This window comes from Empidonax traillii, unplaced genomic scaffold (assembly GCF_003031625.1).
Source record: "Empidonax traillii isolate 1590-97213 ecotype Southwest subspecies unplaced genomic scaffold, ASM303162v1 scaffold433:size1479616, whole genome shotgun sequence".
Lineage (NCBI taxonomy): Eukaryota > Metazoa > Chordata > Aves > Passeriformes > Tyrannidae > Empidonax > Empidonax traillii.
Genome location: NW_020955626.1, coordinates 531940 through 549139, shown reverse-complemented (window position 1 = coordinate 549139; position 17200 = coordinate 531940). Strand labels below are relative to the sequence as shown.

At 41.7% G+C, this 17200-nt stretch overlaps 1 protein-coding gene across 10 annotated transcripts in view; it reads left to right on the top strand.

Annotated features, from left to right (window-relative positions):
- Positions 1-17200, top strand: part of FOXP1 (forkhead box P1) — a 384733-nt gene that overhangs the window by 155508 nt on the left and 212025 nt on the right. For 4 of the 10 annotated variants that reach the window (XM_027894545.1, XM_027894540.1, XM_027894541.1 and 1 more), the window contains one exon: positions 6679-6744. The gene's annotated coding sequence lies outside the window, so the exon portion shown is untranslated. Of the gene's footprint in view, positions 1-154; positions 174-315; positions 330-1114; positions 1158-2151; positions 2248-6678; positions 6745-17200 lie in introns of those variants that run through there. The other 6 variants (XM_027894551.1, XM_027894550.1, XM_027894546.1 and 3 more) reach the window with 6 other exon arrangements.

Below are 17200 nucleotides of genomic sequence, written 5' to 3'. Positions count from 1 at the left end.
AATAGCACACTAGAGATGTTAGCCATGATGCAGAGTACCAGAGGCTGTGGAGTAGGAAACCTGATATTGCAGGGGGAAAAAATGACAGTCCTATTGCTCCTCAGTGTGGGAGACATCCCTCCCCGAGAGCGGAGTTTGCATAATGGCATCCTGCCTCAACTATTTACTTATAGGTATTTTAATCTCGGGCTCTTTTCTTTTAGTGCAGGCGTAATTACTGTAGCTCGCTCCTGCACTTATTAACTGCGCAGCTCGGTTACTGATTCCGTCTGGACAAATTAGTTTTAAAAATGACTTTGGAGAGAATCCGTGCGGTGTGCCTGCACAATGTATACACTGTATACGTAATGTGTGCTGGGTTAGGGGAGCGTTGGGGTCTGACGAGAGGGAATTGGCATAAAAAAATTAAAGAAAAGACGACAAAGGGCACGTCTTGGAGGCTGAGGGTTGTCGCACAGACAGCACTTGGAGAAATGTGGAAAAATGTGCGGTGAGGCCAGAAGTAGTAGTTTTGGTTCCCAATTAACTATTTCCTTCGTTTGAGTAACTCCTCTCAAACAGAAGAGTGTGCTGTTCCACCACATGTTGGAAAGTGTGAGAATCTGAATAAAATTTCATCAACCTTATTAAAATATGTAGGGACTTTGGTCTTCTTGGGTACGAATCAGCCTACAGACTCAGAGGCATTTATTAACAATAAGACTGCTGAGGTTTTTTAATAACAAAATTACAAATACCGTGTCTAATTGTAAGTGTATTACTTTTATGCACCAGTTAAAAAAAAAAAAAAAAACTTTTTATGAGGAAAAGTACCTCAGTCAAAGCACCTCGTGTGATTAGTGCTATTGTATTCTTAAATTTTGATTGATAGAGATAATAGTTTTCACTTAAAAATACAGACAGGTACTTTAACTTTCCATGACAATAGCTATTTGCATTTCTTTTATCTTTTTGTTTAACATTTGTGGGGGTTGGGACGGATTTGATTATTAACTCTTATTGCACATCGAGGTAAATGCTAAAACAAAGCTTTTGTTAAAGCTTCAAAAGGTAAAACAGCAAATATTGTTTTTAGGCTTCAATATTTAAAGGCTGTTAAAGGATACCTCGAAAATATTTTCACATGACCACGACCAGGAGTGTCACTCGCCTGCCAGGTAAGGGACGGGCCCGGGGGCGGAGTGGGGGGGGGCTGTGTGGGGGGAGAGCCCCCGAGCAGCGCCGGGGTCACGGCAGAGGGGGATGAAATGAGTGTCTCTGCGCGTCTGTGTGTGTGGAAAGTGGCGCTGGGAGGTCGTGGAGAACCGCCAGCCTTCCTTCCCCGAGGAGCCCGGCCGTGGGTCCCAGCCGGGCAGCGGCGGGGCCGGGGGCTGGAGGGTGGCCGCGGTGCCCACAGACAGCCCCGGGAGCCCCGCTCGCCGCCGCGCTCGGGAATGGCAATTCCTCTCGTTACTTCCCACCAGGAGAGGTCAAGTTTTCGGAAGGAGAGTTGTAACACAGGCACAAAATGGTTAAGGCTGGCACCGAGGCACGGGGAGTTATTTTAAGAAGCGGGGAAGATCTGGCGATACGAGCCAGGCGGCAGCGTTTGATGGCTGGCTCTGGCTGCGGGAGATGGTGGCCCCTGGCTCAGGGAGGGTGGGAGATCTGGCAGAGGGACATGATAGCCCCTTGGCTCGGGGAGATGGGATCTGGATAGGGAGATGATGGCCCCTGGCTCAGGGGATTGGCATCTGGCTCAGGGATGGCCTCTCCTCACCTGACAGCCTGGCTGCTTCCTCACCTTCACCTGGGATGGAGTCAGTGAGGGCCAGCTCTGTTGCACAGAGCGATTCGCGTGAGGCGAACGGCCGGCCCGTCGTTAAAAGATGCAGGACTTGGCGATCGCAGTTCAGATTCCGTGTTGGAAGCGAGCTGTTCGTAACTTGTCTGCGAACTGCACCCGTATTCCCTGTAAGAGCTGTTTAAAAAGCGGGGGAGGAAAGGATCGTGATTAGTTTCGTAGCATTGGCTTACACTGAGTTATTCTTTTCCAAGGTTACGGTGGACTTGAAAGGTAATATTATTTTGAAAGAGCAAATGTGCTGTGCATAGCTTTGTCCTCGTGCTGTTATTTATTTTTATTTTATTTTACTGCTGTTTAGAATAAATAATAAGCACCAGCCAGAGATCCTGAACAGCCTGCTAATGACTGAAAATGAAAAATACAGTATGATTTGCTCCCTCCTTCCACCGAGAAGCAGCAAGGTAGCAAGCATTGATATCCCTGTATTTTGGCCTGTACCAAATCCATTTCCCCCTCTTCAAAGCGAGGTGGAAGAAGTGCACTCAGTCTCTCACAGTTTTTACTGTTCACCTGCATTTCACTTTTGGAGGAGGTGATAATGACTCCTGGTGTAGAAAATCTCCTGTACCATGCCTCCTGAGGTTTAATGTATGCTGCACGATAAAAAGTGGCCACCTTGACAGTGGTCAGAAAAAATTATTTCTCCCTCAGATTATTTAAAATATTTAATTTAATGTATTTTTTTTTTTTTAGGTTGCTTAAAAGCTCTTTAAAATAGCTGCAATAAAACAACTGCTGACCACCCTCAAAGCAATTCTACACATGATTTGTGTGTGTGTTACTGCAAGTAACCCCATCAAGTGCACTGTGTGAGAAGAGTAACCTGTGTGCAGGATTGGGCCACGAGCCTGCCTTGAACCAGATGTTGCTCTTCACGATCAGTGTACATCCTGTATTTTCAGAATTAGCAAAATACCAAATGAAGAGCATTTATTTTTTCTTGTACAAACATCCAGTTGACAGAATCACAGACTGTGTCTTTTCTCTCACTGGACAAAAAAATAATGATTACAAGAATAGTAGGACATATTTCATATTTCAGCCTGTGTGCAGTTGAATGTGACTCAGGGACTTTTGAAAGGAAGAAACAGCTGTATTAGGTGGTTACGGTTCACTTTATTTAGAAGCAATTACTGCACAGAAGTGCTTATTTTGAGGATCAGGTTTTGGTATTTTAAAGCTTCCAGGAAGCTTTTTAGTAAATATTTTAATCAGACACATTAAATATATTTCAGCTGGTCTTCTATAAGAAAAATGAATCAAAATCTTATTTCTAAAACACTTTTTTCTTGTGCTATCAGGTGTGTACAGTTTATATCTATATATATATAAAAATATATATATTTATTTTTTTTATAAAAACGTGCTTTCTAGGTAGGGAAGGTGAGATTCCTTTGCTAGTTTAGGTTTTCTATAATGAATTGTAGACTTCTTAGGGCTGGGACACTGGCAAAAAAAAAAAAAAAAAAAAAAATGTACATGCATAATTTTGACTGGGGAGCAGCTCAACTGGTGTTCTACTTTCCTGTGTAAAATTACTCAGAGCTAGTTTGTGTGGGATCAAGGTCCTTGTCGATCTATTTTTGGCTATACCCAAGGCTCTTCTCATTTAGATATTAGTAAAAATGTTACTGTTTTAAGTAGACTTTCATTCTGGGGTGCTCTCTATTTCTGTGTATTCTCTATATTATTAGTTAAATTTGGCTTTGCAGTGATCAGTTTGAGTTAGGGCTCCATCCTGCAGCCTCCCTGAAATGACCTCCCTGCCCTGAAGGAGATCACTAAATGAAATAAGTGTTCTGGGATCAAAAGAGTTACAGGGTGCAACCTGAGAGCAGGTAAAATGGCAAAGCCTCTGATCTTTTTCTGGTCCCTTGGTACTGGGTAAAGAGGTAGGACCTGATCCAGAACAACTGTGGGGCTTTCTGTTGAAGAGTTTATGGCACTGACCCAGGTGGTGATCTTTTTAACGTTATTGTTGCCTTTCCAAAATCCTGCCAAAAACACTATTTTAGAAAGTATCTTCATATCCAAGGATTTCAAAATATGTTACTGAAGTATGTGCCCATCTCGATGGTGGGTAAACTGAGGCACGTGGTGAACAAGTCTCACATTTTCGGGAATATCTGGTAAAATCTGTGCAGGGTACGTAGATTTGCGTGGACTGTTCCCTGTGTGGGATACCAGTTGAGCCTTGGGGATGGCTTTGAGGGGTTGGAAGCCTTCCCTCTGCTCGTGAGACAGCAGGACCACTGCTACTCGCCTGCAAAGTGGATTTTTGTTTGTGGTTTGGTTTTTCTATTTTAATCATCTCCTTGGGGGGAAAATATGAGTGTAGCGAAGTGTGTTGCTTTGGTAGGATGGGATTTTTTCTTTGTTTGCTCCACACACACACTTGCAGTGTTGATGGTACTTTGTGTTTATCTTAAAGACAGCATGATGGAAGGAATGTGTGTTGCCTACATCAATTCGCTCACCCGTATAAACATTTTCAGGAGGAAAGTCTGTATTTGTGTTTTCTACGTTTTGAGATACTCAACTTTTAGACTATTAATGAGAAATTTTCACAGGTGGGAACAGCTGTCTCTGCTGCTCATTTTAACTTCAATGGTACATTATCCAAATTTTTGAAAGCCAGGTAGCGTATAGCCAGAGTTAGATAACCAGAAACAAAAGCAGTCTGGCTTTTAATCAGGCAGTAATTTGTGAGGAGAGCTGAGTCCTCCTCAGTGCTCTGTGTGTGTGTGTGTTGCCCTCAGCAGACCCTGACGGTTGGGCTGGTGTTACCGGGTTTCCTTGGAGCGCGTTTGGTTCACGTGTCACAAATGTGTTTAGAAAATGTTTACCGGCCTTTTTCAGCACTGCCCGAAGAGATACTGAATGCACATTTTATGCAAATGTGTAATTTTCAGCAGTTTCCTTAAAAAGTACGTTTTAAGATGGTTCATTTGCTATCATGAAGACTTAGGGTAGAAGTGAAGTCTGCTTGCCAAAATACTGCCAAAATAAGGATCTGACTGCCAAATACCCAGAAAATTTATAAAACAGATAAATATGAAAAGAGGTTTAAAGTGTCAAACCCACGATAACCCCTGCAGCAAAGCAGGATAAAAGCCTATATTGTTGCTAATCTAAGAGCACATCACATGTCAAAGGTCATGTATTTTACATAAAAGATGTATTGTTTTACATACTCTCAGGAAGGTGAGCCCTGACCTATTATGATGGAGTAGTGTTATGTCCTTTACAGTGCAGAATAAGGAATGTCTTATATGTCTACCTCAGCAAAGCATGTAGGGCTTCAGATACAGCAAACACGTACAAATATTGGGCCCTGATGTTCTGGTACTGCACTACAAGAATTGTGAAAAGCTTTTCAATCAAAGCATAAAAAATAAAAATAAAATGCCAGTGAGAAGCAGATAAAACCAATATTCATTTTATCTCATCTCAAGGTAACCTTTTTTCTTCTGGCTAAAAATAATCAGGTTTCAATGGTAAAGAAATAATGCCTCATTCTCATTGTGAAAACATTTTTCCTTCCAAAATAAATGGCGAATGAGTTCATATTCTCTTGAAACAACTTAGTGAAGATTCTGATTTTTCCCAGAGGTTGGTATTTTACTGCTTCAGTAAAAAGCTTCACCTAGTGATGCAAATAGTGCAACTTACCATTTGGTGAGTTTCACAAACACCCCCAAAACTCCACATCACTGTGTGAATTTTGTGAAATGGAGTTTCACGTAGCTCTGTCTTACACATCCACATGTCACCGACTTTCCGTTTCGTATGATGTCATCTGTGTCACCAAATTATCACATATTTCTTTCTGTCTGTATTACATATTACTCTGCACCCCTGCAGCAGCAGATCAGCATTTCAGTGAAATTATGTTATAATTTTACTCTGTTAAAGTATTTGGTCAATTGAGGTGGAATTAATTCTGAATGCTGTTAGTGGTTTGAGTTAGTAACTTGATCTAAATTAATAAACAAATGTTTTTCTTTTCTCTTGTACCATATGTTGATCCCAATTACATGAACAGAAAGTGGCAGATTGTCATGTTTCTTAAAAGATTACATACTCTTTTGCATAAGAGAGAGTACACAAGATGCAGTAATATACAGGGTAAAAAAACCCTACACGTGCTGTTTTCTCCCTCCTACTTTTTATAAAGATACACTTTAATTATTTCTCTTTTTAATACCCACTGCTCTTGCCACCTTGGCATGCTTGGTGTGCTCTTGGTAATGCTTAATGAGAAGATATCCCAAGACAGTAAACAACTTTTTGAATCAGGAAGATGCAGCTAGTTTTAAAATCTCATCTAGGACTGTGTCTCTATGGAAAAGGATGAGAAAAAAGAAAAGATCCAGAAGCTAAAATAGCAGTGGTTACAAATGGTCTTAAAATGCCTTAAGTTAAGGAGAACCCATTCAGACAATAGTCAGATTTCTGAAACAAAGAACTGAACTCATCTATTATTCAAACTGAAAATAGATTGATAGACATCAAGATTAAGAAAGTTTATGCTAGAGAACAAAGATGTCTCATCTTCATGGTTTTTTTTTTTTTCCCTGCTTTTGTTTCTTCCCAAAGACTAAGTTGTTCGTGCTCAAGAGCCTCACACTAGCTGGTACTGATCAGCACCAGTCCTGTGACTTGATTGTTTTTATTAACTCTCTCTGAAAGTCATTCACCATTAAACACGATTAGATTCATTTGTTGCTTTATTTATGTTTGTACTTGCAAATGTGCTGCCAATGAAAATGCTTCGGGTGTTGTTGCTGACACTGACCCAGAGTCACGTGTGTTACCTTCTCTCTCCGCAGGGTAAGAAGAGTGACCTTTTTGGGTGGCTGTAACTGAAGATTGCTTTACAGGAGCAACTGAAGAAGGTAAATACAAATACTCTTTTGCACACAGTTTCTGAAGTATGTATGAAGAAAGGATCTGATCCTAAAAACACCAGGACTGTGCCTCAGTTGCACAAGTAAAAGCTCATCTGGCAACGTGGATAAAGTTTGCAGCGTTTGACTTGGAGCTTTGGGAGCCACTGCCGTGCCTTAAACCCATGCTTAGCATGGGAAGCCAGCAGTTTAGGTATCCAGTTATATTTTAGGAGCAAGGCCACAAAGATGCACATTTTGGCTTTGGGCCACGTTCCAGGAAGGCTGTTTGGTAGCAGGGCAGGGCCTGTGTGTAAATGGGAAGACCCTGCTGTGGCTGGTCTTGGTGGCCACGTGGCCAGCTCCATAGCCCAGCATCCATGGGTGCTGGTCTGGGAGCTGCAGCAGCACAACCCCACAGCAAGGTCCCCCAACAAATCCTTAGGGAATGGTTAAATCAGCTTCACTGCTACTTTGTCCCAGGCTGAGACACTCCTGGATTTACAGCAGCGCGTCGAGCAGAGCAGGGGAGCAGAATTTAGCTGTTAATTTGATTGCTTATTATCTCTGCAGAAATTAAAACACATGCTTTTTAGTCTTTGGGAGCACAGCAAAAAGGAAAGAAATATCGCTCTCCGCAAAATGATTTTTTATTTAAAGCAACGTGAAAGTCCCTTGCTTCTAAATTAACTCCTTGCCTCTCTTCTTGTCCAAAGTTTCAAGTTGGAAGGGGAATATTAACATCACAAAAGTGGTGATTCACAAAATTAACTTGCAGAAGAGAAGAGTAACGCAGATCAGTGTTTGGTGCTGAAGGGTGTCATCTGACTGAGGTTCATATGGCTGCTTTATAATCACCTTCTTTCAGAAATTAATAGTCGGTTAAGCACCATAGCAACAAGCAACACTGATGTAAGCGTTGAGCAGTGGCTGCTGTTCGCTGTGATGTCAGTGCTCGTTAGTGCTGTTCTCTTGACCTTGTTTGAATATAAAATGGTGATTTCATTTTAAACTTAGAATTTTACAGATGACTAAATGCATCGGAGTGAATTAGAGCTATTTTTATTTTTTAATTTTATTAAAATGTACTTGAAGGGGGGGGGAAAAATGTCCCTGTTCTCTTCTGGTTTAAATTAAAATAGATCCGAGGACGATGTGGGGTTTTTTTTTTTCAGTTCTTTGTTGCCAAAAATATCTATTTAGTTAGGATGAAATTCATGAAGTTTAACTGAATATTGCAATTCTTGGCCATGCCAATGGTATATGTCAGCTATATGATATATGCCTGTCTTCAAGATTCGAATATTACTGGTTTTTTTTTTATGGTGGAACCTGTGAGGTATTAGATGCATTCCAGCTATTGAAGAAGAAGCAGATCCTGCAGTTTAAGAAGACAGCGGTTCCTTGCCCTGCACAGTGGTGTTTCTCTCTTGAGTTTTTGTGAAGAAGGGAAAAATCTGAAGTGCTAGGTGCATTGGGGGCCTCAGAATTAATGGCATTCTGGTTCCTAGTTCATGCCTGGCCATGATGCTGTGTGATCCAGGAAAATTAGGAATTTTGGTGGCGATGAATGCAGGACACTACCTTTAGACTCACCTAAAGTTTGTATGTCTCTAGAAGCAGATATATTTTGTACTACTGCTGTCAGTACACCACGCATACCACACATACCCTCTGTCACACATCCTTCAGCAGTGAGCAGTTTGGGTGATTCACACAACTTATCACTGGAAAAGACCATTAGATTTTTCAGTCTGACCTCCTCCATATTGTAGGTTATTGATTCTCCCCCCTGAGCAGAGCTGGTAAGTAGAGTTCAGCCAAACTTTGTTTCCTAGAAGCTGATCCGTGGGTTCAGTGAGAAGACAGTGAGGACTGGAGAACAGTTGGGTCAGTTGTGGTGTATGTAAGTGGGTGTGCGTTCGAGGACGTGTTTTCAAACTACGCAACAAAATCCAAAACTTGTTGAAAAACAAATTGTTCAACCTGTCCTTTAATGTCAAGACTTGTTCCTCAGAGAAGGTTTGGCTCTGTCCCTCTTCTACTGCAGTGAGGGGTGCAGTTTTCCACAAAAACCTATTTGCTGCGGTAATTTTGCAACATATTTCATAAAATAAAACCATAATGAATGATATGTGGTCCAAGAAACTGGATGTCAAATTTAAACTGGGTGAGAATTGAAACTGCTGAGATAATAAACCATGAGAATAGGAGATAGTAATGGAAATAGTGATAGAGTCCTAATTAGAGCAGTGCCACTGAAACAGGGAAGGTTAAGGGTTTGGTTGATTGAGTTTGAGCTCAATTGCTTGATAGCTTAATTTCAGGTGAAATCCCATCTTCTGAGTTAGCGGTTAAGCCGCTCAGTGCAGTTTCAGAGCAGGACTCTACTCCTCGAGGAGCAGCCGCGTGGCCCCGGGCGTCCCCGTGCTGCGTGTGAGCCTGGCCTCGGGCATGTGGGGTGGGATACAGCACAGAGCTGGTAAAATAGATTTTTATTCTGCGTGTTTTGTTTGCTTTCTTTTCTTTTTTTTTTTTTTTTTTTTTTCACCCTCCAAGGAGCTCTGAACAGAGGCACAAATAGCAGAACAGATCCAGCAAGGGGCTTTGATGGTTAAACCTCCAGAATTAAGATGTTTACATTCTCCTTTATTTAGCACTGTTAGGCATTATGCCTAATTATATGCCGGTTTTTCCTCAAAGTAAGAATTTGAAATGTTTGATTCGGGGAGAAGGGAGGGGAAATGTATTTTTACAGAATTATGGACAATAGTGTTAGTTTTCCAGAAGTCATTTGTTTAAATGTATGTAAAAGCATTTTCAATAATCAAACAGTGTTCAGTGAGCATTGTAAATCAGGGATAGCTTGCATACTGCAAAACCTGAAAAGTACAAAACATGCTACTAAACTTGTATATTATTGATAACAAAAGGCACATGTAGACTTTTAAGATAGCAAAGATAGAATCCTTTAGAAAACCTTAACGGCGAAAAAATCAACACAAAGGATTTAGCAAAGTTTCACTTAGTTTAAAATTTCAAATCTTAATGCTTGTCAGAGTTAAATGCTGATTAAATATTGATAATAAACCAGAGGCTGCCTCCTGTAACTCAGAGTTGAATGAGATGATCAGCAGATAAATCTGTGGGTTTGAGCTCTAACTTTCTTATATAGGTTTATTTTCTCCTCTCTTCAAGCCAGGAGAAAGGTCAGAAGAACTTTTTTTTCCTTGGCTAAATATGAAAAATGGATTGTGTAGCTGGTCTATGTGAAAAACAAAGTGGACAAAAAGAGAATTACTTTTTCCCAACTTTGTTTCATCAGGAAGAGAAATGGTTCTCAAAATCACATTGCCATGTTGCTGTGCCACCTCTTTGCTGACCATTGCAGGCAAAGCCTTGAAACAAACTTTTTCAGAGACATTCCTGTTTAGGCAGGGCTCAGCAGCATGTGCAGTTTCTCCCCAGAACTCTGGTGACTTCCAGAAGTTGTACTGGTGACATCCTTACTCCTGTTTGCCTTTCCCATTGATGCCTGCTCCTCACCTGCTGGTGGGGTGGTTGTAGCTGGAGCAATCAGGCCGCAGTCAAGACTGGATTTATTTATTTGTGGACTGTTGGGAGAGGTTGTAATATTATTCTACTTGCGAAGACCTTGAGTTACTCCAAGTTATTCTTCGTAAGGTTAAAGGGTAAAGTGTGGTACAAAGTGTTTCTGTAATCTCCAGTAACAGAAATTACAACATTACCTGCATGTTTTTCAAACCCTAAAAAGGTGGTGTGTGGATCTTTGGAAACACAAAGTGCTTGAAGACCTTACCTATTTGAATGAAAAGTTTAGTCCAGAGATGAGTGAAGCTGTGACTTTTCTTAAACAATCGACTCAAGAAGATACAGAAAATAGATTAAGAGGTTTTGGAATAGTTTAGGAAGTATCTGAGCAAATCTCATTAACATGGCCCACTGCTTGCTGTATTGAAGACTTCAAAGATCTGTCAGAGTAGTTCTTTCTGTGCTATTGTCTGCCAGCATTAGCAATCTCAGAGAACATGTTTCTTTTGTTTGCTTTTGGCCCATTTAGCTGTTCTTCTTTTTCTTCTTCTTCTTAATATCCCTTAATATTTTATACATCTTCAAGTGGGTTGGTTAGAAAAACACTTTAAGACAGTCAGTAGCAGGTTTTGATCCTCTTATCCAGTGCTTTTGGGCCCAATCCTTCTAGTCTTCATGAAGACTGCAAAAGGAAGAAAGATTTGGCCAGTATTTTGCATAATCCTGCAGCATTTCTCCCATTACCTTCTGTAGGTGCTTGCTATGATCTTCAGTGAAATGCAAGTGCTCATTTGTATTACTCAACTTGCAGTCAAAGTACTGTCACCCCTTTGGAATCCGTGAAGAACACGCAGCACGAGGCTGAGAGGTTTGTGCACCTCTGGATTAGCCTAATCTGCACCCACAGATCAAACACAGGGTTAATATATTGAAAAGGGTCCAACGTGTAAAGGTTGTGACTGCATATTGAGCAGCCAAAAAGGATGCACTGATGTTTGCCTGTTGTTAAAAAGTGCTGTGGGGTCTATTAAGCTAAGGTGTTACCAGAGGAGGTCCGGCCTCTCCCTCATCTGGTAAATTTTGTGCTAAAATGGTTAGACTGGCAAGTGCCGTCACGGAGCTCAGGGCTGCAGCATCCCTGCCACAAGCAGGTGTTGAATTCCTCCCTCCTCACTCTTCTCTGTAGGAGGGAACTTGAGCTGTGTGCAATCCCAAGAGGGAGACCAGACATCCCAGGCAAGGCACTGGTATGTCTGTGAGGGATTTTGTTCTTGTTGCAGTGATTGGGTTGTGCTGTTGAAGCTGGTTGGACTTGTCAACCTGAGCCCTTTGGGAAAGGCTGCTGTAAAAATGGTGTTCCAGAAAGTTGGAGCCTGTTCTTGTGCCATCAGTGATCCATGAGCAGCATTATAGGAGGACACCCTTTTTATTTGGTAGCTCAGGCTAAAACAGGACATTAAAAAAAAAAGGAAAAAAGGTTAGTTTTTTGTCCTGCCCACATTTCTCATTGCAACACATGAAAGCATTTTTCACTCTGTGAATGGCAGGAACTTCAAACACCACCTCTGAGATGTTTAATTGCTTGGTGTTTCTCCAGTGCAACCTGTGAATTTTAAGCTGTGGCTCTCCCACCTCTGCTGGCCATACACTTCTCAGTGTGTTTTGCGTAATACTCCTTAATTGCTCAAAAGGGTCATTTCTGACTCTGAGCTCACTGTTTATTTTTTTTAGTAGGGTAGCACAAACATTTGGACGTTTGTAACTAAGACTCTGACGTCATTTCCATTGCAAACCATTAATATCCATAGTTTATAATACGGCTTTTCAAAATAGATTTTTGTTGTAATATGATGATCTCTATTTTTTTTTTGAAGAGTAGAATTGTTATCCCTCTTAGAAAAAAAAAAAGCATCTTTTGAGTCTTTCTTCTCCCATCATACCCTTTTCTTTAGTTTTCACAACTCCTCTGTTTATCTACAGTAGTTGTAATACAAGTGTTTAATTTAATCCTCTGACTTATTAAGGGTTAGTCGATCCCAGTGTTGGGAGGAAATGTCTGTGGAAGGGCACAGCATTTCCTGCTCCTGGGGCACTTCCACCAATGGAACAGCAGTATGCAGTTGTGACATTACTAATTGTCTGTAAAGATCTTAGAAATAAAAAGTGCTACGTTTAAAAGCCAACAACAGCTTAAATCAATAATGTGGGCAGTGAGACCGTTTCCTTTTTTGGGGGAAGGGGAATTTTTGAACCCCCTTTTAATTGGAAAAATGTCACACAGTTATTCTTACAGTTTGTTTTATTGCTGTCATCCTTCTTCATTTAATTTTTATTCCAATAATTGGAAAAGATATATTTATTGGAAAATTTTGCTTCCAGAGCTCTACTGAATGCAAATTGAAAATTGCTAAATATGTTATTATCGGAAAAGCGCAAAAGTCTTTATTCCTCTTCAAGATCTGATATCCAGTGAGAAAAATGTGCTTTTACTGTTTTGTTTCCTTTTGTTTTAAGGAGGGAGAAATGATTGCTTTTGGTGCTACTTACTTAAAGTCTAAAGCTTTGAGCTCACTTTTGGAGAACATTAAAATAAGCCCACAGGAGGTCTTGTAAAAGTTGTAAGAAATTGTAAGCATGTCTGCTGAGTCAATTATACAAGACAAATTGCCAGGGTAAGGCTGCAAGGTTCCAAACTTGTTACTTACTCTCTGCTATCTTTAAAACAATGCATTTCTGCTTTTGACTTCACTGCAGGTAAATGCATGTTTTGGGAGGAAAAAAAGACATTAATTAGACAAAATATTAGTTAAAATTGAAAGAATTATCTGGATTTTAATTCGTGTAGTTAAACAGAGAGTCTGACCTGTCCCTCTTCAGAAAGGTGAATCTGAGAAAATGTAGTTTAAAAATACAGGCTTTGACTTTTTAAATTTCTCCTCAGTGGGACTCAAAGTGCGCAAAGCAATTTTTTTAAGACAACTGGAATTTTAATATTGGAGTTCTTCTTTTAAAAATATACACTTCGAATCTCTGAGACCATTCACGGTTCCCTTTCAGTTTCTTAACCCTGTAATAAATTTCAGAAAATGGCATTAATAGTGCAAATCCAACATGTGCATGGTGTAAATCCCACGTGTATAGTGTGTGCTGGCTAAATCTCCCAGAGTCTGTGTAGTCAGTGTGTCCTGTGTTCATGATCTGCAGGCCAGCTGGAGCATTACCGCTCGGAAAGCTGCCATGGTTAACTCGGCTTGAAATGCATCCAGATCAGCCGACGGATTTTCTAGATACTTGATAAGGTGAAAAAGTCCAGTAAAGTCCTTTTCCTCCTTTCCCAGCACAGTTCAGATGGAAGGCTCAGAGAGAAGCTGGGTAAATAGCTGGGTTTTACCAGACCTGGCTGTGTTTGAAACTGATGCTGAAGCCCTGCAGTGGTTCCCAGCTGGGCTGTGATGCTGTTCTGCATCACCTGCATCCCAGTGTCACTTTGTCTTTGAAGTTGCCCTCCCAGGAGCGGCTGGGGAGGAAGGCTTTTGACCCTCAGTGAGTCCACGTTCAGGGGAGACATTCATTCTTGCTCTCTAGAGCACAGGTGGTGTTGGATTAGCAACAGGCACTTCAGGGATCCTTGACCATCGCTGGTGTGGAATGAAGGGTTCCTGTGCTGCAGCGTTTGCTGGGCACAGAGATCAGCAAACACGGTGGGGTCTGTCTGTGGTGTCTTGTGCATTGCCTTGTCAGCACATCTCACTGCTGCCTTGCAGGTTGGGGTTGTCTTCAGTCCCAGAGGTGTTTAGGGGGGACCATGAGATCTCTTCTGTCCCAGCCTACCTAATAAATCTCACCTGTGTGCAACCCAGACATCTGATGGACTATTGAAGGGAGTCAGACTTTCTGGTCGGTGTGTTGCTTGGGAATATTGACAGTTAGATGGTTTGTGTTGAAATGTTGGGGTTTAATAGAACATTAGGAAGTTGTTTGTTCCCTAAAGTAAATTTGTGCTTTCCTACCTCCTTCCCTGTTTCCTGCTGTCTTCTCCTAGATAGCAGTGAGCAATACCTCTGCCTGGTATTCCCGATGGCTGCATGCAGCGAGGGAGAACCCTGAGCACTCCCTGTGCACTCTGCCATCATCAGGGTACACACCCTCAGTTCTCCTTCCTATGTCTCTGTCTTCCCCCTTAGCAAGAGTAGGGCTGTATCAGCTGGATTTATGAGATGCCAGGTATCTACAGAGGGCAGAGCCCAGAGTACCTCCATGAGTGGCCAGAGCTGACCTGTCCCAAATCTGCTGCTTCCTTGCTTATGTCATTCCTGGGGCAGGATTGAGTTGGCCAGGCCTGAAGCCCTCCGAGAACACGTGGGGCCTTGCCCATTAGCAGACAGGATCTGACCCCAAAAGGAGAAGGAACATGGGCTTAGGGATGGGCATCATGCTCAACCCCAGTGCCTTCACAAAGCACAGTGGAGGGCAGGCTGCTGGTGATGTGGGAGGAGGTTGTGTGTGAACCTGTGATGTGCAAGAGGCAGCGTCAGTCTGTCAAGTTCTTCTTGACAAGAAGTTCTTTCCCCAAGAGGAGAGGGAGAAAAAGGTCCCAACAAGCTTCGTGGACTTTTGAGATCTGTTTAGAAACAACTGTAAAGAGACTTGTCCTCTGACACTGACATCCCGTCTGGGCACCGCCCATGAAGAGTGATCTGTGGCATCATCTGGGTAAGACCTCAGAGTATCTCTGTGGGAGAACTAGAGTTTATCATAGTTTTATATTGGGTTTCCTTCAGCGTGTAACTGGATGCATTAACAGTGACATGATCCCAGTGTGACCTGGACTTTAATGGGTTTGAACTTGGAACTGTTCAAACATTAAGAAAAAGCCCTTTCTCCCTGCATATATTCAGCAGCTGCTTTTTATATGCAGAACCCAGATCTGCAAAGGTTCACTGGTGGTGTATTTTCAACTTTCAGATGAAAAGGACTAAATAACTGCCAAAAAAACTGGGCTATTTCTCTCCTGATGCAGATGTGTGACTGCCAGGACATGCATACATCAAAAAGACAACGTGCCTCTGAGCCGTTTAAAACCTACTGCTTTGTTTTGTTTTGCTTGAGGCAAACAAAATGTCAACCCCCTCAATCTTGGGAGAGGGTTTTTGCTGTAATGTGTGCTTTGGGCAGAGCCTGAGCCCGCAAGAGAGGATTTGGGGTTCGTTTCCTACCCCTGCAGCTGCCTCACTCTATGGCATGGGGACTGTTTGTTCTGGACAAAGCTTTCCTGGGATTATTTTTTTTTTTTTTTTGACTTTGCACGTTGCCAGCTGTGCATGATGTACCATCCAGAATATGCTCTTTATCCTATATCAGACCTTAACTGTGGCAACAAGGCGGTGATTTGATTTTCCTGTCTGCAATGAGAGACAGATTTGCCCCTTGCCCTCCAGAGGGACATTGCAGGTTAGGTTATCTGGCTGCTGTGTGCTCAGGCAGCTCAGAAAGGTACAAATTGTTCCTTTAACCAAAAAGAAAAAAAAAACAAAACAACAAAAAAAACACCAAAACCAAACCAAAAAGCCCAAAGAAAAAACTCCCCAAAAAACTAACAACAAACCAAGCAAACTCTTCACGGTCTGTTTTTTTTTTCTGCAGTTCCGGAAAGTATGTCCCATTCCTTTCCTGCTCAGCCACAAACCTAAAGCAGCTTCTTTACCAAATTTCCGCTTGGAAGGAGCTCCACTTACAAAGTTATCAGCTACCTGTAAACAGATGGGTGTAGGGGAAGGCCTTATCCCAGCTTGGGTTAGTGTTTCACGTGGAACTCTGCAGTAATGATGGAGAAGTTAGTCACCTGCCACCAGAGTCATTCCCATGGAATGATGATGGAGTGACCCCGAGTAAAGATGTCTCTTTGGAGAGCTGTTGACAGATTTACTGACCACTGGGTCAGACTAGACTGCCCTTTCTTTTTGGTATTATGAATTACTATGCATTGAGTTTACTTATTAAATTGTTAGCAGGTTGTTGTGTTGTACCACGTCCCTGTAATGTCACCCAAGTCACCCTGCCTCACCCCTCCCTCCCCACAGCCAGGGCAGAGCTCTGCTCCAGGGAATCCGTCCTGTTCTTCCAGAGAGTCAAAACAGCATTGTGTTTCTTTTACTAGGGGTGTAAATCCTTGATTCTATAGACCTTCATTTCGTTTTTTTTCTGTAAAACATGAATGAGCTTTTTAGTTTTTTGGGGGGAAAAAATTGGCCATTAATGATGACATGGGATAAAAATGTAGCAGCTACAGCGTATGTTCTGTTGGTTTGCCTTGTCTTATAGGAACATCATTTTTGCACATCACTATTAACAATGCAAACACCCTGAAATGCTAATAGCACTAGTAAGCTTTTAATTCCATGGAATTTATTGCTTGCTGTATTTCCATGAATTTATAACGCTTTGATTCTTAAGAGCCCCATTTAATCAGTTTTGCCTGGCACAGAACATAATAAACAACTTGCTGGTGCTAAAGTGCCACATGGGGGAGGCTGCTAACAAGAAAGTTAAATGCTTCTGCCACTAGCAGTTTCTTCGCTGTATTTTTCATGAGCTGTTACTACCAGCAATGTACTTTGCTGGCTTTAGAGCAGTGGTTAAACACAGTGACAAACCAAACAGCACTCCAGCTCTGTAAACACCCAAAGCAATGCCATTTTTGTTCAGAGCTACAGTTTAAACCAGGCTTGAGGCTCAGTGTCATTTTATGGTGATAAGTCTTGTTTGTGGTGGGTTTTTTTTTTTTATAAAGGTCTCGTTTTTCTTGATAATACGGGGCTTTTAGGAATAATTAGTGAGTGCTATTGATCAAGAAAAACAGTGTGGGGGGAGAGAGAGAGAAAAAATAATGGAAATACCTTAGAAACAATTCTTG